Source organism: Nasonia vitripennis (assembly GCF_009193385.2).
Source record: "Nasonia vitripennis strain AsymCx chromosome 4 unlocalized genomic scaffold, Nvit_psr_1.1 chr4_random0007, whole genome shotgun sequence".
NCBI classification, from domain to species: Eukaryota; Metazoa; Arthropoda; class Insecta; order Hymenoptera; family Pteromalidae; genus Nasonia; species Nasonia vitripennis.
In genome coordinates this window covers 1610198-1633473 of record NW_022279643.1, presented here as the reverse complement: position 1 = coordinate 1633473, position 23276 = coordinate 1610198, and the positions used below count along the sequence as shown (strand labels likewise).

The window sequence follows — 23276 nt, the reverse complement described above, 5'->3', positions numbered from 1 at the left end:
GAACGTACAACTATATACGCTGCGTCGTCACTTCGATGACGCAGCGACGGCGCGGCGCGCGCATCACTGGATGTATCAATGTGATGGCTTTTACGGTGGCTCGATCCCTACTTTCTCCGGAGCCCTTGTAAGGCCATGCGCGGACAAGAGCAATTTATGCCTTGAGTAGATAAAAACTTAGAAAAATTCCGAATATTTCATATAGTTATGAAATTTTCGTAAAGCAAAGGAAAGTAAAATATCTGTCTAAAATTATATTATAAAATCAAAGATAAATTTTTATATTACCAGCAACATATATTGGTAGCCCACAATATATGCAACAACATTACCAAGATGCAATGGCAATCATGAGAAAGGTCGACTAGATTTATTTATTACAATTACATGCAATCCTAAATGGTAATAGCTTAAAGAAGTATTGCAAAATTTTCCAATAGAAACTGCTCCAAATGATATACTTAATATTACAGTTAGTTTATTTTACTCAAAATTAATAAGTATTATTAAAAATATAACAAAAAATAACATTTTTGGTGAAACTTGCTTACGTATACACAATTGAGTTTCAAAAAACAGGATTACCTCATGCTCATATTCTTGTTACATTGTACACAAATTCTAAATGAATGACACCTGAATCTATTAACAAACATGTTTCTGCTGAAGTACCAATTAAAGATAAAGAATTACAAAAGTTAGTTATAAAACATATGCTTTATGGACTGCATACTAAATCATCTCCATATTACTGAAAAGATACAAAAAGATACAGAAAAATGTTATATAAATTCTCAAAAATCTTTTGTATGATCGTCATACTTATAAAAATAAAAATAAAAATAGTTCAAAAAAATTGGTTGATAATTCTATGAGGTCTTATATAATTGTTAAAAAAATATAAATGCTATACAAATGTACCCTACTGAAAAAAATCAGATGACAATCAACTGATAATCAGCTGATAATCAGCTGATAATCATGCCAAAACGTCAGCTGATTATCAGGTGATTTCGGCTCAGTATTTTTAATCAAGCTTATAGTTATAAATATGCGTTTATGTGAGATAAAATGTTGATGATAATCAGGTGATAATCATTCAAAAATTGTAACCTTTAATATATTTATTGTAAGTTGTTTAAAATAAGTAAAATTTATAAATTTCAAATAATGAGGGCCAGTACTGGTGTTACCATCAGGATGATAACACGAAAACTCTAGCTGTGAGCTCCAAAATTTTTATTTTTTAACAAATAAAAAAAATTTGTTTAAATTAAATTATTGAAAAATAAAAATTTTGGAGCTCACAGCTAGAGTTTTCGTGTTATCATCCTGATGGTAACACCAGTACTGGCCCTCATTATTTGAAATTTATAAATTTTACTTATTTTAAACAACATTTTATCTCACATAAACGGATATTTATAACTATCAGCTTTATTAAAAATACTGAGCCAAAATCACCTGATAATCAGCTGGCGTTTTGGCATGATTATCAGCTGATTATCAGTCAAAATTCCTAACAGTAAGTATTTTTGATGATTAAGTTAATTTTTGTTATATATTGTTATTTTAATTGATGAGGTAATGTTTTAAAATTTGTATATTGTTTTATATTCTATTATCGCTAGATCAAGGCGCTTCTCTCAAAAGCCAATTCTATTTTTAATGTTTAATTGTACCCGAATTTACGTTATTTTTACTAGCACCGTTCAAAAACTACTATAATCCCTTCTTGATAGCCCTTTCTGATAAAACTCAAAAAGTTTCATAGTTCATTCTTACTATCCCTAATATAGTACTACCCCGGTGGAAATGAAAAATGACTAAAACTGTTCAAAAATTGGACTAAACTGTGCCAAACCATATACATTTCGGACATTTGGTACATTTGTGGCATAGTGTTGGTACAGTTTTAGCAGAGACTGACATAAGCATAATAAATTATTACCGTTTATATACACATATTTTTAAATACATAATAAAACCTTTGTTGCTTAACCTTATTTAGCACGAATTAGAACTAACTTCAGCATACTTTAGAAAAAATTAACATAGGTGTAGTATATTTCAATTAACATTCTTTTAACTTCTATTGTTTTTCATGAAACTTCATATTATAGATCGTAAATATTAACTGTCATTCTAAATAAACCTATCTCTAAGTAGACATTTTTACACTTTCTCTAAGTTTACTGTATACATACACAATATTTCGGTGTCAGAATTGGTTTCGAAAATACGCCAATTACTTGATTTTCTATATTCTATTACAATAACACGCAAAGAGAAATAGTGAAAAGTGCATATTTTCATTACAAGCTATCATAACTATGTCGGATGTAAAGGCACCTTTTACCGCCGCATTGATTGCTGCTGTGACGAAGCTGTTGGCGGATGCTCTGGGGATTGCTATTCCACAAGTTACCACTTCTGTTACAAACCAGACTGCATCTACTTCTCAAGCTTAACCTAAAGCTCCTCCGTTCAAGTATCAAGAATATCGTTCGTCCGACGAAACAACAGTCGACGATTATTTCAAGAGATTCGAGTGGGCTTAAACTAAGGCCTAAACTAATTAAAACTAAGTAAATTTTCGGAAGAAGAATACGGTGATTTCGCTTGAGTATATATGGGTGCAGAACTTAAAAATAATCTGAAAATTCTTGTTGCTCCTGATACACCAGGAAGTCGTACGTATCAACAAATTTGCACTATTTTAATTGCACATTTTGACGTCAAGAAAAATGAATATGCAGAAAGTGTTAAGTTCCGATAAATTGTACAGCTACAGAATGAATCCATTGATAATTTCTCACTACGATTAAAGCAAGGAGCTACGTTCTGCAAATACGTACAAATATGCTGATTGAGCAGCTTCTACAAGGTCTCACCGATCGTGATATGCGCGACGAAATAATCGCCAAGAAACCTACAACATTCAAGGACGCTTACGAAATAGCACATACATTGAAGTTAACTCGCCAAACAGCGGATAAGGTTACCTCTATTTCTAATAAACATGCACTATCTTAATCAACGATGCATTTCGTGCATAAACGGAATGCTTCCCATACATCGCGCAGTGGTTTTCGGAAGCAAGATCATAGTGAACAACAAGGTCAGTACGCAGTGAGTGCCCATTTCGTACTTCTGAGTGTCGTGAGTGCAAAGAACGTGGGCACTTAGCAAAAGTTTGCAGAGCTTCATCTTTGCTTTCTACTTCTCAAATACAAAGTTCTGAAGAGCCTGCACAACAAATAGACACATTGAAATGTTTCAACGTGGTCGGAGAAATCCACGTTATTGATTCTTCTGGTAAGAAAATACTTCAAGTGCTCATTGAAGGCCACAAATTAAATACGGAATTAGATTCTGGTGCACCATACGGTTTCATAGGTAGCGATACACTTCGTAACCTCAAACGCAATTTTCAATTGCAGCCAAAGTTACGAAATCCACTTTCTGGGCCCCGTCATCAGTGACCCCAAACACTCAGAAAGTTTGTGCAGCGACAGTACAGCAGCTATTTAAAAACATAACCTTTAATTCAAGCAGACAATGTAAACACATTTACTCTGCGCAGCTTATAGAAATCTGTGGGAAAGCGATGTATTGCACATAATAGCTTGTGCGGTCATTTTCACGGTCCTACCACTTTTGGGCTAGAAAGCCAACTTCACGGTCCTAACACATTGGAAAAAAAAGTAGAGATACTGTTTTGAGCGTTCGTGATATATAAACTCGTTTATTATGAAACAAAACGGCTTTTTTACAAATATTTTTGTTCGAAATCTTGGTTGAGTTCGAAAAACATACTGATAAGCCAAGAAAACTCACGAGCAGTAACAATAAGCGATTTAGATTTAGCAATATAGAAGTAAATAGTGTCACGGGCGCCGCGGCTTCGTCTGCTTCTCAAATCCGCCTACGTAGCGCTACCGCGCCACTTGATATTAATAATAATAACTTTATTGTTTTACTTTTGTACCAGTGTTTACAATATTGAACTCCTTCAACATCTTTTCTCTGTATTATTCAAGTCATGGTGTGTGCATGTCTTTGTTTTAGCCTTTGTAGGTTATGTGCGTGTGTTTTTGTAAGTATGAGTGTTTGTGCTCTCCCGCGTTTCGTGTGTTCGCGCGTGCGTGTGTACATTTTTTATGTCTTCTCTTTCTTTATCGTCTATGTCTCCTCTTCTTCCTCTGACTCTCCCTTCATTTCCTATACCTATCATCTTCTCCCTGAACACCACCCATTCTATTCTGTAGCAGTCATCTCCCTCTTCATTCGCCTCTTCTTTTCTCCACCCCTTCCCTCTCATTATGAGAGCTTTGGCCCTTCTCTCTTCGAAGGATAGCTATTGATCTAGCCTAATCTTGGTTCTTTTTCTAATTTCATCTCTCTCCTCCCAAATCATTTCCATATCTTTCTTTCTTTTGACAATTACTTTTTTGGTGTCATCTGTCCTGGCGTCCTCTAACTCCCATTTAACTTCCCCCATAATATCCTCCAACAAGTCCTTTACTAAGTACTAACTTACTCTCTCTCTCTCTCTCTCTCTCTCTCTCTCTCCCTCTCTCTCTGGTGAGTACAGCTGTTCTGCTTTTGTTTGCACATCTTTCTTAGAACTCTTACTGCCGCACGCTGCCTTCGGGCCTTTTGTTTTTGTAGTTAGTTGCATGCGCTTTTTGCAACCTTCGTCGTGATATAATAATCACTGGAGGCTGCAATTCTCTTCAACGCTAATTTCCTGCACAAACATCTCTCGCTGGAACCTAACCTGCAAACTCGCTTGGCTTCTCTCCTCTTTGCACGGCGTCTTTTCTTCCTCAAAGCGATCCACGTGGAGCCACCTGTTGGACTCATCGAACACCATCAGCAACATCATCAATCGAAGTAAGTTATCGACGGAGACTCAAAAATTTTAAAAATGAGCGGGAATAGTGGAAAGAGTACCGAATCGCTCCCTACGTGTGCACAATGCAACAAATCGGCTAAGGGGAAGATGAAGATATGCGAGCTGTGCGAAAAGCATTTTCACTCAATGTGTATCAACCTCCGATCCATAATGGTGAGGGATGCCGCCACGCTCGCCTGTGCAGTCTGTGCGGAGGACTACGTCATCGTCACTCCTAAAACCACGCAGACGAGGGCGAAAACGGCAGCAGCAGCAGCATCGAACATCTCGGGCAAGGGCACACCTACAACCGCCGTGCACAACAATAAGAACAATAAGAACAAATCGGCACCCCCCTCCCTTGCGGGCTCCAGAGCCCAGTCGCCTGTACGACCACAAGCTACTACCATTGCATCGTCCCTTAAGGACATCTTTACAGCACTGGATGACATAAGAAAAATCCAGAGTGAGGCCCTTCAGGCGCAAAACACCATGTCTGAAAGGGTCTCACAAATAGAGAAGAGGCTAGTCCCCTTAGAAAACCGCCTCAAAGCCCTCGATGACATTCCTGCACTTAAGACTCGACTAAATACTGTCGAGTCATCTATCACCCAACTGCAGGAACAATACCATCAGCTATCGTCGAGGAGCACTGCAGAGCTTCAGAACATCAGCATCGCCCCTGCCTCAGAGGAGATCATCAACCTCCGCAGCGAGCTGGCTGAGGTTAAAAGGAGGCAGGAGCGCTCTGCCAATAATGTGGTGGTAATCTCTGGCCTGGCCTACACCAAGGAGTCGTCGTTACCGCTCCTGGCTCACGCTGTCCTGGCTGCACTGGATCCCACTGTCCTAAGACGTGATGTGGCAACCGTCAGGACAATGGGAAGACTAGACGCAAACAACATCAATACGCAAGGTGACAGCAGATCTCCACCCCTTGCTGTCACATTATCATCCAGTGCCCTGGCCCGCTCAATCATAGCGGCCAAGGCCAGGAAGCGCAAGTTACACACCACCGAACTCGATGCTGGACTACTGGAGGAAGCGAAAGCTCTATATCCAGACCACCAAGGACTCGTTAACATCAACGAGCTGCTTCCTCCAGACATCCACAAGCTGTGCATCAGGGCCAGGCTGGAGGCTAAAAAGAGGAAAGGCTGCCGGTCGTACGTGAGAGACGGGAGAATCTATATCCGTTCTGGCGAAGACAATGAACGGGCCACCATCATATCATCTGAAGAAAATCTACAGGCTTTTTTAGCCCGAACATCGACTACAGCCAACACGGACAACACACAAACACACTAAAACAGCTACACATCATCCCACCAAAACCTCCATCTAACACATCCACATCTAAATCACTCGCATCTATTTCCAAAGCGTCTCTGTCTGAAGGCCTACGAGTCTGTCATTTTAATGCGAACTCTCTCACGGGTCACATTGAGATGATCAGATTCTTCTTGTCCACTCGTGCCCCCTTTCACGTAATGGCTGTGACTGAAACCTGGTTAAGTGACAAGATATCATCCATCCCTTCACTGGATGACTACACTCTTTACAGACGGGACAGAAACAGGAACGGTGGAGGTGTGGCCCTCTACATCCATCATTCATTAACAGCTTCTATTATCTCGTCATCTGATGGTGAATGGTCGGGCAAACCAGGTAAGCCGGAGTACCTGTTCTGTGAAGTCACGGCTAAGGGAATATCACCCATCTTCGTGGGGGTTGTGTATCGCCCTCCTCATTCTCCCTTTATCCAGGGATCTAATTTTATTGACCAACTAACACTTCATATGCATAACTACTCCACGAAGGTCATCATGGGTGATTTCAACGCTGACCAACTTTCCTCGTCTGAAGACGCCAATTTCATCAAGGCGTTTATCGACGAGAACTCCCTTATGTCTGTGCCATTTGGTGCAACTCACCACAGACCGGACTCCGACACCTGGCTAGACCTCTGTTTAATTGATGAGCAGGATAGACTGCTCTCATATTGGAAGACTGACACCCCTTTCATAAACGGACATGACCTGATCACGGCCACACTCGACGTACAGATTCCACGCTACGTACCTACCACATACACCTACAGAAACTATAAAGGAATCTGTGCTGAGAAGCTAAGGGACTTCCTTAGCGCATGTGACTGGTCATCCTTCGCCACGCCATCACTAGACGAATGCATCACTATTCTCAACACTAACATCTCAAACGCCATCAACATTCTCGCCCCATTAAAAACTGTGACTCCCGGACGCAAACGTCACCCGTGGTTCACCGCGGCTCTTCGTGACCTTTTAACTGAAAGGAATAGGCTCTACAGGCGTTTTCGCAGAAGTCGTCTACTTTGGGACCTATATTTTTATAGAGTTGCCAGAGATGACGCCCACAAACGGATTGAGGAAGCTAGGCTGGATTATTATTATTCACGCCTATCAACCCTGACCGACGTTGCAGAGATATGGAGGGAACTACAAAAACTCGGTATTTCTACCTCTAAATCTTCTCCACCTTCTCGGTTCTCTCCAGATGCTCTCAACCATCACTTTAGTTCCATCTCAAATGATCCTCAAGCTCCATCAGTTGAGGAATATCTGCGAACCCTCGAGAGTCTAGACCTCCCTAAACACTTCATCTTTAGGGAAATCACTGAGTCGGACGTGTCTGCTGCAGTATCGCACTTTAATACCCAGGCCAGGGGGAGTGACGGCATCCCACAGGTTGTAATTACTAAAGCATTGCCAATACTCGCTCCTCTACTCTGTCAAATTTTTAACCTGTCATTGAGCGAGGCTTGCTTTCCCTCGGCCTGGAAATCATCGCTCGTAAGAGCATTAAATAAGATCAACTCTCCAACTGCTGTAACAGACTATCGTCCGATCTCTCTACTTTGTTTTCTATCCAAGGCGCTGGAGTGGCTGGTGCACAACCAGATATCTGAATACCTAGAGTCAAGACTCTACCTCGACAACTTCGAAACTGGTTTTCGCACTGGCCACAGCACGCAGTCCGGCTTAATTAAGCTGACTGACGATGTCAGGCTTGGGATGGACAGAAAGAAGGTCACCCTTCTACTTCTTTTTGACTTTAGCAAGGCGTTTGATACGGTGTGTCACGTCAGGCTACTCAGAAAGCTACCCTCTTTCGGCTTTTCTAAGCAGGTTATCCGCTGGCTTGCATCATATCTATCGGGAAGAGAGCAAGCAGTCATTGGTGACAACAATGAAATCTCTGCATTTCTACCACTTAACACCGGTGTTCCACAGGGGTCTGTCTTAGGACCCCTGCTGTTCTCGTTGTACATCAATGACATTGGCTATTGCCTTGATGCAGATATGTCCCATCTCATCTATGCGGATGATCTGCAGATCTACAGCCAATGCCACCTCGAGGAGCTCGACTCCTGCTCTGTCAGGATGAGTGCTAACGCCGAGAGGATTAGTAGCTGGGCTGCTTTGAACAGGCTTAAACTGAATGTTACTAAAACCAAGGCTATTGTCCTGGGTTCCCCCTATTATATAAATGCTTTACCTAATACCGCTAACACCTATATAAATATAGGGGGAGCCCAGGTCAATTTTGAATCATCTGTGCGTAATCTGGGGCTGGTGCTAGACTCCAAGCTCACATGGAAAGAGCACGTTACGCAAATTTGTAAACGTGCTCACTCTTTAATGTATCGCCTCTATTTCTTTCGGAAGAGCACCAGCCTCAGGCTGCGCAAACATCTGGTGCAGGCACTCCTTTTCCCTCTCATTGACTACTGCTCACTTGTTTACTGTGACTTATCACAAGAACTTGACCTAAAACTACAGAGACTTGTCAATACGGGGATCCGCTACATCTATGGTGTAAGGAGGGACGAGCACATCTCCCCTTACAGGCGTGAGCTGCAATGGCTCACCACCGCCGGACGTAGGAAATATTTTATGGCCTGTTTTCTAAGGAAAATTTTCAACACCTCTACACCATCTTATCTAGTTGCCTATTTTGATTTCCACGTCGCGCTCAGGCCTGTGAGGGGTGAGGTGACTCCACTGGACATTCCGCCCTTCAAAACGGAGACACTAAGGAACTCATTTTTCATCAGCGCCTCTTACCTCTGGAATAGCCTGCCATCTCAAATACGTAACACACAATCCATATCTAACTTTAAAATACTAGCGAAAAATTACTTTTTCAATATGGAAAACACTTAAACATCACACAAACATCCACACTTCCACTTTCATCTCATCTCACCTCATACCATTTCATTTCACACTCGTCACTCGTGCTATCACCAAACTCACACACGCCTACACCAAACTCACACACTGAATACCTTATACTTTTTATTTTACTTCTTTATATTGATATATGTACAACATAATGTACAATAATAAAAATTAATTAATCTAAATCTAATCTAATCTCTCTCTCTCTCTCTCTCTCTCTCTCTCTCTCTCTCTCTCTCTCTCTCTCTCTCTCTCTCTCTCTCTCTCTCTCTCTCTCTCTCTCTCTCTCAAAATTTGTCCGTCTCTTCTTTCTGCTACTCTTTTCCCCCTTCCCATCGTTTGCCTCTTCTTGACTGCCTCGACTTTATTCTTCTTTTCTATCATAACTTCTCATATTTCATCTATCTCTCTTTGCATACTTTGTAATATTCCTCTTCATTAATTCTACGTCCTGTCTTACCTCCTGCATTTTATTTTCCAGCGCCTCTCTTCTTTCTCTCTTAAATCTTGCCTTGATCTTTAAGCCTTCAACCTCATCCTTTAATTCTCTCATCTCTTTTTCCTTTTTCCTTACTCTGAACGACATCTTCTCCTTTTCTACTTATTTTCTCCTTTTTGTGACTATTTTGGTTTAGCTAACCTCTTTACAACTGTGTTGCACCACGTGTTTTGCTATTCTAGTTGATTCCATTTCCTTAGTTCCTGTCGATGTTCCTTTTTCCACCTGCATCGTTTTCCAGCTCTTTCCTAGTGGCTTTTGCTTCTATGTCTTTTCTCCACTTTCTTTCAATCCTTATTACTTTTTCCTGAATTTTCTTCTTCTTCCTTTTTGCTATTGTTTCTTTTCGATTGCTCTTTCTGTTCTTCTGTTTGCTCCTTCTCTCTTTTGCCTATTTTCTTTTGCTTTCTCCTAAAAGAAGCTTTGTAATAGTAACATTTTTAGTACCTTCAAGTACCTTTCACTTCTAGAAAATACTTTTTGGTGTGTTAGAAGTTCAAATCTAGTGTTTTCAGAAAATGTCCGTATAAATGTGTGTGTGTATACTGTAATATTTCTGGAACCACTCCGTGAATATCAATACAATTTGACATGCATATCTATTTTTAGATTCCTTATTCGGGAAAAACAGTTATTTTTTATTTTCTTCACTATTTTTCTTTATTTTTTTGCGTTTTTTCTCAATCATCCCATCGTTACAAACAATTCAGCTATAATGCATTTAAAAGAGAATAAAATTGCCTACTTTTCCTCGTTTGGTCCTCGCGATTGACCGCTCTGTTCAACAGATAAAATGAAAAAGGTGTTTTTTTTTTAAATGAATATCTCTTAAACAAAACATCGGAGCCACACAAAAAAATCATGTTTATGGGTCACGTGTCAAACTATATTTCATTAAAATTTCAAGTGATTTAACTACTTATGTTTTCAGTTATAAATCGAAAAAATGAGTTTTTTTGTGCCTTGATTACCGGCGTAAAAAAGCCTTATTGCACTTGAGATTTCGGAAAAAGGTAGATATTTTATGTGTTTTGGCTAAGTTTATTGCGCAGCTTTCAAACCCCTATGGTTAATAAGTTATTAAGGTTTGAATTTTTTTTGAAAATTCTTCGATTTCTTATATCTCTAAAACAATGTAGTCAAATGCTTCAAAATTTTATTTGGCGATTAACCATAAAATAGCTATCCGCTGTTAAAATTTCAGACGATTTCGTTGATCGGTTCTCAAGTAGAGAGCTGAAATGTAAAAACCGATTTTTCTCACTTACTCTTTGGAATATAGATTATTTAAATTAAACCATACCTTCAAACGCGGTTTTGCTGGCATTTAAGAAAAATTGATTTGTTAACATTTAAAAAGCATAAATATACTCTATATTAAAACAATATTTTATGTATAAATTGAGTTGGACCTATAAATTTATTTGGAGAAAGCTACGTGCCAATGAATAAGCAGCGGTTTTTAAATTGCTTCTCTTTTCTCTTTCTCCTCCCTTACCAATATGACTCTGCATAATTTTGCTAACTTCTTTCCCCCGTTCAAAATGTTTTTCCAGTTATTCTCATTATTAGCTGTTCTATTGCACCTCAAGAATATGTGTTCGAGCGTTTCTTCTTCTTCTTCGCTTGATTCTTTATCCGTGTCGCTACGTTGAAAAGTGTCGGGTTCAGCGGACACCCTTGCCCAATCCCTTTGTGCAGCTCAAACACATTTATCTTATCCCCCTCTATCTTAATTTTATCGTATTGGCTATTACGTAGTCTATCACTGAGCAGCCTGTCCCTCCTATGTACGTGTATTCTCCTGCTTTGTCTCCTTCTGTATTCTTGTTTATTATGCTTAGGCCCATCTCTCTTATCTTTTCTAGTAATTCTTCCCCTTCTCTATTTTTCTTTTTGTCTTTCGATTTGCTTGTCTCTTTGTTTCCTTCTTTGTCTATTCCACCTCCTTCGCATCCCGTTCTCGCATTCATGTCTCCGTACCATATCATCTTCTCACCTCTGGCATTCTCCACCATCTCTTCTATTTCCTTAAAGTTTTCTTGTTTTTTCTCTCTCGTGTATACTGTTTCTGTACACTATGTATCCCCCCTCTCTTTATTCTTGCTTCTACGAATTCATTCGTCTTTTCTTCTATCCACTTTATTTTCTCTGTTTTCTCTCCTAATTTTATAGTCATCGCCATTCTACCTTTCATTCTCCCTCTTTCTTCCCTTTTTTTGCGTCTCTTACTCTGGCTTCAAAACCTTCTAGTTTCTTTTTCCAGAATTTTCCCTCTTTGTCATTTAGCCACGTTTCCTGTAGACAAATTACATCAAACCCTATTAAGTAAGCCCATGTCCTCTTATTCGCTCCCTTTATTCCTTAAACATTCCAACTAATTATCCTTAAGTCCTTCTGATCTCCTTTTCTCTCCCTCTCTAAAAAGAACTCTAAAGAACAAATAAATCTAAATCTAAAATCTCTCGTCCTTTTTTTCTCCGAAAAAGCTCCTGTTTCTCTTCCCTTTCTTTTCATATGTATTCTACCCCTTCAATCCATAACTTGCTGTAACCTTTCTTAACTTCTTTTCCCTGTTTCCTTTCCCTTGACGCGTATTCTCTTAGTTTCTCCTTGTTATATATTTTCTTCAATGTTAGGGTCTTGGTCTATGAATATGTCTGATCCTTGCAACCTTACTTTTCCCTCATAATTGACCCTTTTTCTTTCCAGTTTCTACATTCTGCTCCTATCCTGCGAATTCTCCCTTTCTTTATCCACATCCTCTTTAATTTTATCTCTATCTCTAAATTTTTTTTATCCAATTTTCCACCGTCTTCTTATTCCACTGCTCTTCCTTCCAACCCGATATTATTATGTTATTCATTTCCCTATCTCTTTCTTCGTCCTCAATTCTCCATTCTACTTCTTCCATCCGTTTTCTATTCTTTCCCGCCTCAGACCTCGTTCCGTTTTTCTTGGACTCCCCTACTTGTATTTCCCTGCTTTTACACTTCTCTTCCCTTTTTATATTTTTTTATCTTCTATAGAATCCCTTTGATTTCCTCTTTTCGAATGCAATCCTAACCTCAAAATCCATCATTGTTCCGTTCTCCGACGTCGAGCCGATTTACCGACGCTGCAAGCGTATAGTCGTAACCACACCGTAATTTTATAGTAGCTCTGAAGATATTGTAATTGCGCCAGTTTCAATTACTCCGGTTGTACAGGCGAAATCTTTCTAACATCTAACACCCACGTTGTTGATTTTGATACTAAATATACGTCTAAATTATTATTAAAACATACAAACAGAATCATTATTGAACCTTACAATATAAACCCGTGACGTGTGTACACCGTCGTCCTAATAATCACTTTAGCTCTCAATCGTTCAAACGTATCATTAGCAAAATTTTCAAAACAACATTACGTAACAAATATTGCAGTAAAAATCGTCAGTCTTGTACTTTTATGTAAAATTTAACCTTAACTTTATTTTAAAAAAGGTTTTAAAAATCATGTCTGTTCCCTATAATTATTATATTTTCGTGCAAATAATATAATAGTGCATATAATCTAATTACGCGCCGCGAGCTTACGTCACTGACCTGATTGAGGCAGAGTCCGTAAACTGAAAATTTTAGAATTTTCTGCAGTTGCAATATATAAAAAATAACTTAATGAGAAACTTCAATTAATGTTTTTTTTTTTCATCAATCGAACTACATTTTTTACATAGTTCGATTACATAAAATCAATTATGATTCAAAAATTGTCAACGTCGAGTCCATTAACTGTTTTGTTTGTAATTGAAACTGTTTATAAGACATAAATTTTATTTCTAGACTATATTTCAGATACTTCTAATAAGTTTGATAAAAAAATCTAATGTCTCAAAAATATTAACTTTCAACAAAAGTAAACGGTTAGTCGAGTTTGATTTATTCTATATTACTGTGCATGTCAATAATAGTATGTAACATAATAATTTCGAATGAAACAAAATTACAGATCTAAAAAGAAATATGATCAATCGAATAAAGTAAATTATAGTATATTAAATAATATAAGTTATACCTTATTGAGAAACCTCAGATAAGAATGAGATGAGAATCAGATGGGAATATGAGAATCAGGTAAGATTTAAACGAGACTCGCTTGACTCTTATCTGAAAATCACGCCAAAAGCACATCTGATTTTCATCTGAGGTTTTTCAATAGGCTACAATATTACACTAATATTACAATATTATTTTATTCATAATATAACAAACACAGAATTTTTGGGATCAATTAAGTTCTGAATCAAATAATAACTAACTAAAAACTTAAAAAATATATTGATCAGATACAAACCATTCTTGGGTACTTACTTCGTATTTTACCATGCCTGTTTCATAAATATTAAACTGACCCCATCATTGAATATAACAATTTTAAGTTTGTGTTATATTATGTTTGCAAAAATATTGTTATAAACTCGACTTACTTTAATTAATCTCACTTTATTTTTAGAAAAATAATCAAACTCGCGCATCTTTTTAATTTTTTGTGTATATCATTACAATAATATTTTCTTTAAATTTTTCTTGGAGCTATGAACATTTATACCTAACATCAACCGAGCGATGTTAGGAGTGAGGTGACCCTGCTAGTTGAAAATTAAGATAACTAGAAAATATGCCCGAATCCAAATTTTCAATAAAACATTTTTTATTGTATTTCTTTGAAAATTCAAAAAGATCGATTATCAAGATTCTAAGACGTGCGAGTCCTAGACCAGGGTGGCAGTAGGGCGTCCCCAGGCCGAGCAGTTTGATTGTGTAGAATTGTAACACCCCGTGCAAGCTCCGCAGGAAATTGCAAAAAATTATGAAAAATAAAAACTAAAATTTGCTAAATAACTTTTTAGATTCTACGCGAGTATATCGTGCTTTCCCACTCTTCATTTAAACGCTCCGGGTCAGCTGAGCTCACAGCAGCATAATACCAGCAGCGTCACGAGCCAGCGAGCGGCAGCAGCTGGCAGCAGCGAGAAAGCGGGAAGAGCGCGCAACACGCTGTATATACCTGTATATAGCGAACGGCGAGCGCAGCGGCGCGAGAGAAGAAGTTCGACGCAGCGGCGGCGCAGCGCGCGCATTAGAATATGCTTGTGTGAATGATTTTTGTATATAGGTGTAAATGTATGTGAGCAAGTATAAATGTGATCGGCGGCGCGATACCCGCTCTCTCCGCTGCCTTTATAAAGACTCATACGGGCTATCCGAGCTCACTAACCGAAGCGCAACTTATGCGCCTAGTTCCTGCTCTTGAGCAACTTATGCCTTGAGCAGGTTTCACTTCTGAGATTTCACTTTTAAGAAAAACGATACTTTCTATAATTGTTTCTAAGTAATTTTTATATATTATTACATTTGTGTGCTAATCAGTGATTTTTAAATAGAAGTTGTTAAAAAAAATGCTGTAATTTATATAATATAATCTTGTATATGATTTGCTCAAATCATCATCTTTTTCTCCAGTGTTAAAGGACGGTGAAGTTAGCCGCCTCCAGTGTGAAAGGACGGTGAAGTTAGCTGCGCATCAAAAATGATAGGGAATTGCTTTTCCACCTTTTCTACATATCCTCACATTCCTCATAACATTGCGGGGTTACACACAAAAAAAATATTACTGCGGCGTCCTATTAAATTAAGAGTTCATATTATAGGTATAAAAATCATTCAAGAGCAGTGTCTAGGTGTACAAGGTTGCCGGTGACGAGGTCTAGGTAGTTCGCCCCGTGGTTTTTGGTGTCTAAGTGTAAAAATCATTTGAACGCGGTATCCAGGTATACAGGGTGGCCAATGACGAGATCTAGGTTGTGCGCTCCGTGGTTTTTGGTGTCTAGGTATAAAAAACATTCAAGGGCGGTGTCCAAGTGTACAGGGTGGCGGATGTCGACGTCTAGGTAGTTCGCCCTGTGGTTATTGGTGTCTAGGTGTACCTTTTACTTTTTCAAAATTTAATTTTTTTTTGAGATTTGGCTTATATTTGCATGTTTGAATGAGACTGAGTTTGAATTCGTCTAAAAGTGCGCGCTAACGGGGCTCGAAAAAGATTCACGGATGTTTGCGGATAGTGATGGCGCTACACAGCCAATCAGCGGCCTTCATTGCCGCCGCGGCGGGCTGCGAGTCTAAGCATGCAGCAGAGCTCGCTTTCTTGCTTGCCAAATCTGCTCTTGGACAGACGTGTCTCTCAATGCTCTCAATCACACAAGACAGTAATTGTTTCCGTCTGAGAACATCTTTTCCGCGGTCAGACACGTTAGGAGATGTTGGTCGACGTGACGCGAGCGGGCTGCGGTCCGGAGAGTTTTATGTAGTGCGCGTTTGTCGTTGTGAAAAATTTTGAGTATTTCTTTCTCGCATCGGTGGTTTTCCTTTGTTCGGACGCGTGGTCTATCTTGGTGATTTTAATACAGTGCGGTGTGTCTACGCTTAAGATTCGAGTATCGTACCGTGTATTGGTTTATCAGTATGGTTTATCTTATTTGACGAGAAGTCGTGTGTCACTGTTAAACGTAGTAAAACAAGAAGTTCATCTAGAGGTTTAATTGAGGCAAAGCGTATCGGAAAAAGTAAGATTCGTTGGCTTAGCATTCGTAAAATTATGTCGGTCTGTAGGACCGAGTCGCGAAATCGCGCATCACAGACAGATTATTTTCGTAAGAGATGAAAGCAGGATGTCGATTAAATAAAATCTCCTCGATTATATTTTCAATTATAATTTATTGTATGCTATTGATCAATTTCGTCCAAGCTACTACGTCTACGGTGTCAGTAAACTTCGCCGCCGCCGTGAAAGAGGCTTTGACGAAGGTCAAAATCAACCCCAAGCTGCATCGTCCAAACCACTACGTCCACGGCACCAGCAAAAAGGATCGAAATCTCAAGAAGCAGCAACAACTGGGCGGAGTAACATTTTAAGGCTATTTCTTTTTTTTTATGCGGCAGTGTACCGGTTTCAGCCGGAACGAATACAAAGCTGTCGCGGTAGTGTATTTTTTTCTAGCAGTGACGATGACGACGACGATTACGGCGTCGAGGATAAGCAGCAGCAAAGTAACCTCGCTAAAGCTGCCGAGAGAGAGAGAGAGAGAGAGAGAGAGAGAGAGAGAGAAACTTGCTCGAGAAATGGAAAGAGCGGGAAATTTTACGTTTGAATATGACCTTGCCTTGACCTTGAATTCAATGGTCAACGTCATTGGTCATGCCGATAACAGTACAACTGGTTAGCTGAACTCGAATGCATTCAAGGAGATAATGTTACCCACAAAAGTTTTCAGTTTTCACCCCGGCTGACGAATGGTCATCTTGACCCTGTCGTTAAACAGGATCTTCAAGGGCATTTCAAGGTCAAGTTGATTTTTTGAAATGGAAACCCCTACTTTTAGCCCCATAAATGAAAAGAGAGTGACATGCGTTCAAAAATGAAAAAATTTTCAATATTTCCAGAAATTTTCAATATTTTCTAAAATTTTCGTAATTTTTTCGTAAGTCATTCCATTATTTTGTATTAGTGTCAATTTTCAAAATTCTTGATGTAGTTAAGTCATTCCATTATTTTGTATTAGTGTCAATTTTTGAGAGTGAACTACTCTTAACAGTTATGTAGATAGCAAATTAGTGCAGAAAAGGTTAATCGTGTTTTTTACTTCTTGTAAATCGATAATTATTATTGAAAAAAATCTGTTTCCCTGTTTACTGGTCTGTAACAAATTATTTTGATTTTGATCATGGCTGATTATGGTCCCAACGAAATCGTTGATATGATCATGATTTTGGGAGAAAGTCGAAATAATTATGCAGCAGCTGCCAGACTTTATGCTGAACGCTATCCCAATAGGAGACACCCAAGTAATGTTACTATTCAAACCTTAACTCAGAGAGCTCGAAATGGAGCTTTTGTTCGTCAGCGCCGTCATCATGAATACGACGAAAACGATCCTCGTGTTATTACCATTCTAGCGATTATTCATCTTGAGCCTCACATTAGTACTCGACAAATAGAAAGAGAAATAGGTATACCTCAATCAACAGCATCCCGAATATTGAGAGCGAGAAGATATCATCCTTATCACATAACATTAACACAACAGTTAACTCCAAATGATATGATTTTGCGAGTACGTTTTTGTCGATGGGCAATACGAATGATTTAACAAGATCAAGACTTTTTCAGGCACGTTCTTTTTTCAGATGAATCAACATTCAGAAACACTGGAGAATTGAATAGACATAATTGCCATTATTGGTCAGATGAAAATCCTCATTGGTTCAGGCCCATAGACAATCAACACCGCTGGAGTGTTATGGTCTGGTGTGGAATCATCAATGGCTATTTGATTGGTCCTTATATCTTTGAAGAGAACGTGAATGGGGTAAACTTTTTGAGATTACTTCGAGACATTTTACCTGAATTACTAGAAAATGTAGACCTAGCCACATGGCTAAGAATGTGGATCCAATTAGATGGAGCACCACCACATTATGCACGCATTGTTCGTGATTATTTAAACACCCGCTACAATGGCAGGTGGATTGGGCGAGGTGGTCCAGTTGCCTGGCCCCCTCGTTCACCTGATTTAACCCCTCCCGATTTTTACTTATGGGGATATCTTAAGAATGTTGTTTATGCTCAACGGCCAACAACGCGAGATAATATGATCGAACGCATTCGTACAGCTTGTGCAGCAATCCCTCGAGATGTTCTACTTAGAACCATAAGACAATTCAGAGCTCGACTTGATCTTTGCATCCAACAAAACGGCGGTAATTTCGAACAATTAATCAATGGTTAACTCCAGTTAACATTCCATAAAAATACAAAAAAAAATAACAAAAAGGGAAAAAACAAAAAAAAACAAATAAAAAAAAATACAAAAAAAAATAAATCAAAAAATGGGATGCTAAATCCTTTTGACAACCTCCTCGATGGTGCATCCTGGGTTCGGCTGATGTCAAAGGTAATTTCCGCACAAAAGATGATTTGTTTCCAAAATCACATGTTCGAACGTAAAATTTCCCGCTCTTTCCATTTCTGGTGCCAAAAGTAGGGGTTTCTATTTGAAAAAATCGACTTGACCTTCAAATGACCTTGAAGGTCATGCTCAATGACATTGTCAAGGTCATCATCAGATAGCCAGGGAAAAATCCTAAAACTTTTACCCGAAACTTTTTTCGCTGGCATGCTTTGCCAACGAGATAATTGAGACTAAAGATTAAAATGACTCACCCTGTATATAATAAGATAGTTAAAAGTTTGTACCTAGGCGCGCGGCAGTTATAAATAATTTAATGAATTATTCTGTTTACTTATATATTTATTTTATTATTTAAAAAATATTTATGATATTTTACATTGTTAGCTTTATTTATCCAGCTATTATGATAGCTGTCGAAACCCTGCAGCCATTTTACAAATACTTGATTTCCTTTTCTCTTTAAGACTTTTTCAACTAGATATACATCAGAATATGTTGTCGCTTTGAAGGCAGATATAGCATTAGCTTCGGCCATTTCTTTGAGAGCGACTTTTATAGCTTTCATGTCTGCTTGTAGTTCCAAAATTTGCCGATCCATTTCATCTCTGTGTACTTCAATTAGAGAATCCAAATCCTTCAATTGCTCTCTCAATTTATCTGTGACGTCTCGCACCATTTTATGTTCCATTTGGTGTATAGTATGGAGTGTACCCAAGTCGACAGCTTCGTTGAGTTTATGAGGCTCTGCTACATTGCATAGTCTCTTGTTATCAAGTCATACTGTCCATCTTTTGTGATTTTGAAACCAAATCAGGAGGGCCACGGTCCCCCTCGTTCTTTTTCAAATTATGTCCGAACACGTCGACGCTCATTTTGATAATGCCGTTTACAGGCAATGCTCAGCGTATATAACCACCTTCGCGAAGTTTTTCTATGATCGAGTAAATCTCGTTTACGTGACTGGAATTGCCAGCCGATTGTTCAGCGATAAGCAAACGTAGACGGTCGACCAGTTCATTTGGATCGTCCCAATATACGTAATCCATACGCGTGTTTGTTCTAGCAATTTTGTATCGAGGCAGTGCTCCATCTTCCTTTTCTCTCTTTCCGAAGAAAAAAGGAGCGATGAAGTCTGTATATTTTTTGGTATTTGAAGATCGAATATCTGCCTTAGGGTTAAGCTTCACATTAACACTCATTGCTTCTAAAATGCTGCGATAATTTTTCATATAATCAGAACCGACGATTTTTTTTGTCAGGATTTCTGTAAGCGATCAAGTCTATTAACCCAGCAGTTTTCGTATACTCAACATTGTCCACTACTATCTTCTTATCTTCGAACTTTACTATTGAGTTTCCGTACATGTATTTTTCGCCTGATTGAGAAAAGGTAAACTGGGTTTACTAATTGATGTTTATTCTCACCATCAGCTGTATCATAAGCTGTCTCAGCTCATTAATCTTGCATAGTAGAATTCGCCCAATACGATTCATTATCCTCGTCAAATTTGTAAGTCTCATCATTATCGTCAATGGGTCGTTCAAATTTGATCTTTTTACTTTTCGTTTGAAAGGATTTTTATGCGAGTTGTCTACTGGTGACGTAGCAGCAGTGATAGATTTCTTATTTTCCGATTCAACTAGTTTTTGAACTGGATCAACGATTGGTCTAAAAGTTTCTGCAACGACTTTCTCAAAATTATCTTTTCCAAATTTCAATAAGCTGTATCTGCGCTTGACAGCGTTTCGCGCTTTGACCAGCTGATGAAGTACGTTTTTCTCTTGATCAAAATCAGACATGCTAGTACTTTAGCTTTTAATGTCAGACTAAATACACAGTGCTAAGTATGAGCTATATTTATAGCAAACTACTGCTCGAACCCCTTCCGATATCAACATTGCGCGCATAAATCCTTGAAGCGTGCGTATGTCATGTCAGAATTTATATGATCGTCGTATATAAAAAAAATAACTTTTCAAAAGTAAAAGGTTAGGCGAGTTTGATATATTCTGCAACAAAATTACAGATAGAAAAAAACTGAGGTCAATCAAACAAAGTCAAGTTTATTATATTTAATCGTAATGAAGCGAGGAACAGCTTTCAAGATAATTACTACGTAACTTGCCATGCCCGTTTCATTGTACTTATATTGTTTGTATGACGTTCTAATACATAAACAGAAAATTGTAGTTGTTTACCAATGAAACAGGCATAGCAAGTTACGTAGTAATTATCTTGAGAGCTGTTCCTCGCTTCATTACGATTAAACATAAGAAACTTTGTTTGATTGATCTCAGTTTTTTGCTATCTGTAACTGGCAAGCTAGTTACTGTTACTGCTCCGGAACGCAGAGTATGCATTGGCAACCACTTAATTCTAAATATCGTAATATATTATTATATTTTCTTGAGAAAGCATAGCTGTGCGGCCAACTTCACGATCCTAACACATTTCGGGCTGAAGAAAAAAAACGTGATTTTAGCATTATACACTCACATATTATAAAAATAAGCAACCTTTTCAGTAGTATTTTTGTTGGAAATCATAGTTTAGCTCAGAAAACATTCTAAAAAGCCAAAAAAAACCTTACCAACAGTAATGATAAGTATTTATTTTTTTTGTATAATGAAAAATCCGAACACCAATTTAGAAGTAAATAGTGTCACGGGCGCCGCGGCTTCGGCTGCTTCTCAAACTCGCCTTCGTAGCGCTACCGCGCCACTTGATAAGTGCTTTCAATTCACATCATTTTGTCAAAATACTACCAACAAATTGACATTATCTCTCACGAGATGTTTAGACACTTGTGCATACGACTGACAAAGGTAGAAGCAGTCAACTTTTTTATGCCTACATATGCAAAAGAATGCTCTGACGTTATTCTGCTTTTCACAAGCTATATCGTCGAATATCATTATTGAATAAGAAAGTGCGCTATCTGGTGCTATAACTTTTTCGTGTTTACTGAACGGAAAATACTTCATATCCTTGAGAGGCTCCAATAGTTGTTTTAAAAATGTATACTTTGGCGAATTAAGCGACTTGGAGTACACGTACACATTTTCAATTAATTTTCTGCCCTAAATTTGTGAGCAACAAGCTTAATACTCCTATATAAAGATGCAAAAAGTTTGAGTCGACTCATTCTCAATTCAACAGGCATGGAGAATTCATTTACTCTGACTATTTCTGGCAGTTCATCCATACTCAAAGCTCAGTATTTTCCGCCCATCGAATTATCACCGCATAAACAATAAAAACCGCATAAACATCGAAGTACCGTCGCAAGTCAAGAGCATAGATCACTTACAAACACGCATAGTCGATCAAGACGGACATCTTGTCAATTTACGAGACGAAACTATTACTATCTGATTGCATCTAAAATCAACTAAACCAAATGGCACTGCTCTAGCATGTACTAAGCTAGTAAACAATGCTATCTGTCACATGTTCGAAGAAATCAGATATGAAATTAATGCTTTAGTAATCGACAAGTGTAAAAATGTCGGTTTAACCACAGTCATAAAAAACTGGATTTCACACAATCCCAGTCAAAGTTTAATAATCAAAAATGCAGGCTCGTTAGACATTGCAGAGACTAACTCACTGACCAATGCCTCTGGCTACTTCGGCGTGAACATATCGCTGAGTATGATATTCGGGTTTGCCGAAGATTACAGAAAGATCGTAAAAAATGAGCTTGTACTGACTAGGTCGCGAATTCATATAAATGCAATTATTCAGACGACGACTCTTGCGGATGGTGTCGCTACCTTCGAGGAATATAAATTAAAATTGACAAAAATTGAATGGCTCATGCCGTATGTCGTAGCATCCAAAACTAACAAAATCCGACTTCTAAATTACATAGAAAAGAATCGACCGATTAGTATGAGTTTCTGCAGTTAGGAGTTACAAATACCAGGTTCTTCCAACCTCGACTAAAAATGTGTGGACTGTAAAGACTTCCAATCAGTTGGAGAAACCACGCTTCGCAATCTTAGGATTTCAAACAAATCGTAAGAATCAGCAAGCTGAGAATGCCAGGCAATTCTACCATTGCGATATAAACAACGTGAAGCTTTTCCTAAACTCGCAATACTATCCATACGGCAACTTAAATTAAGATATCAACCGTTATCAATACGCCATATTGAATGATATGTTCAGAATTTTCAGATGCTCTATTACGACAAAAATCGCTTCTAAAGGTGTAGTTTGTCAAATAGTGTTTTAAAAAAATGTTTGCTACAGTAGAAAGTTGTATTTTGAAAATTTCTACAATTTTTATGTTTAACATTTTCATGTGAAACGTAAATCCACAAAGTTTTATGATGAATACTGGTTTATTGCTATAAAAAAATCGATTTTGGCCTGTTAACTCGAAATAAAAGCATTTTCACGCTTAAAAGTAAATAGAAATAAGTTGTATTTCTTTGAGATCTACAACTTTTCTATAAAACTTTTTTTTTTTGTAGAATGCATAGAATTCGAGTTAGAGCCAAAAAACCGTTTTTAGCGATTTTTGGATGTGACCGCATTTTGCGTATACATGCAGGATCGAGCCCAAAATAAATTTGGCACCTTACTATTACGAGGGGAGTTCGCACACCAATTTTTAGCCCGATTGATAA

At 38.2% G+C, this 23276-nt stretch overlaps 1 protein-coding gene and 1 long non-coding RNA gene across 5 annotated transcripts in view; one reads left to right on the top strand and one right to left on the bottom strand.

The window, feature by feature from the left end:
* LOC100116044 (MD-2-related lipid-recognition protein) overlaps positions 1-23276 on the bottom strand; it is a 54297-nt gene that overhangs the window by 25459 nt on the left and 5562 nt on the right. The gene's annotated exons all lie outside the window — the stretch shown is intronic.
* The window catches only part of LOC116738460, a 41534-nt gene continuing 18391 nt past the window's right edge, over positions 134-23276 (top strand). The window contains exon 1 of one of the 4 annotated variants that reach the window (XR_004227620.1): positions 134-359. This is a non-coding gene — a long non-coding RNA (uncharacterized LOC116738460). Of the gene's footprint in view, positions 403-23276 lie in introns of all 4 variants that reach the window. The other 3 variants (XR_004227619.1, XR_004227624.1, XR_004227623.1) reach the window with 3 other exon arrangements.